At 31.5% G+C, this 1,599-nt stretch overlaps 1 protein-coding gene across 2 annotated transcripts in view; it reads right to left on the bottom strand.

Moving 5' to 3' along the window:
* Positions 1 to 763, bottom strand: part of LOC106471065 (uncharacterized aarF domain-containing protein kinase 5-like) — a 52,854-nt gene extending 52,091 nt beyond the window's left edge. For both annotated transcript variants that reach the window (XM_022399688.1, XM_013931653.2), the window contains exon 1: positions 641 to 763. The gene's annotated coding sequence lies outside the window, so the exon portion shown is untranslated. The remainder of the gene's footprint in view (positions 1 to 640) is intronic.
* Positions 764 to 1,599: the final 836 nt, after the last annotated feature.

Below are 1,599 nucleotides of genomic sequence, written 5' to 3'. Positions count from 1 at the left end.
TTGTGTACCGGTTTTAATGTTGAATATTATTTATGATTTTAACTTTATACACAAGTGCCAAAATACAATAATGATATAAGTTATGTGCTCCTACACTCATAACTGTGAGTACCCCTTAAGGGCATGCCACACGGTTTGCATATCACAGGTATAAAGGAATATTAAATACTCAATAATACAATAGCGAACAAATGACTTCAATATCATTGTAACGTTGTTCTTCCATTGGACAGATTCTTTAGAATTATTCAGTCTACGTGACAATAATGTTTAGCTTATTTCTTCCTTGTTTTTTCTGAAAGCTTCCTTCACTTGTACACTGTTGCAACTTGTTATAGGCCTAAGCTTACAAATGACGCTCAAACGGAAATAACTGGCTAATAGTAATAGTACTAAGGCTAACGTAGAAATAATCTATTTGTACAATATCACAGTTAATTTGTCAAATAGCTGAATATACGCGATCACTAGCACTAAAATACGTCGCTAAAACGAAGTATTTCATTGAACTAAATTAATAGTAATAGACTCACTGCAGGGTATTCCAACAGAAAGCAAAATACCCTGACTGACACTTTAAAGTTTACATAATCAATACTCATTCGTTATTCAATGCTAGCTTACTTACTGACTGACTCACCTGTAATTATACCTAATTCTTGTTCTACATATTTCCCAAGCCTCTAGGTTTTTGCAATTTCAATATAATATATTCAAGGTTGTTATTAATTTTGTCGATCTTAGTGTTTTTCGCCCTCTAGATAACATCTAAATTATTACATAAAAATATAGCTTATAACAATATCAACAGTTCTTTATAAGATATACTATGTATATAGACATATACTCTATAAATTTTGCTTAATCACAAAAATTGCTGTTTATAGAAGAAAGTGTTTTGGTCTATTTCGGCTGTTCTATCCTCTAAATTAAACTAAGACTATTAAATAAATATTTTTTTTTACAAAATCTTAAGTTCGAAATGTGTAAAGAAAAGAGGATACTGACCAAATCTTGAATGTGAAAAAATAAGTAAAATGTTACCAGTTAATTTTTCTGTATTATTCTGTTGACAAATTGTTTTAAAAATACTTTTTTCTTTTCTTGCAGTCACTGATGTTTGCCTTTTCAGTAAAACAATTTTTACTGGTTGTTACATATTAGAATTTCGAATGGTCTGAAATTGAGTTAAATGATACTGTTACGTCTCCGTTTCGTTAATTGATTTTCCGTAACTTCGTTCCGACGAAACTTTAACGACACAAGTCTTTACTTAATAAAACTGGTTTATTCTTTCCTAATATAACTTAACCGATACACTAAACTTCAACAATCGCGCTAAACAAACGCTATAGCAACGAACGTCAATAATACTCCGACGGCAGATCAATTACTCACTATCTACACACACATTACCTTCTGCGTCACGTTTTCCCCTCTATATATATACCAGCCTACCCTACTAGTAAGAACTTGAACATTCGCCAAAGTACATGATAGTTCTAGAAACGTTGCGTCACGGTGTCATGTGACTCGCTGACGCAACAGTACTTTAAATTTAGTAGTTAAATTGTACTTTGGATTTAGCAGTTAAGTAAA

Source organism: Limulus polyphemus, unplaced genomic scaffold (genome assembly GCF_000517525.1).
Source record: "Limulus polyphemus unplaced genomic scaffold, Limulus_polyphemus-2.1.2 Scaffold4384, whole genome shotgun sequence".
NCBI lineage: Eukaryota > Metazoa > Arthropoda > Merostomata > Xiphosura > Limulidae > Limulus > Limulus polyphemus.
Note: the sequence above shows the minus strand (reverse complement) of the source record. Positions and strands in the feature narration are given on the sequence as shown.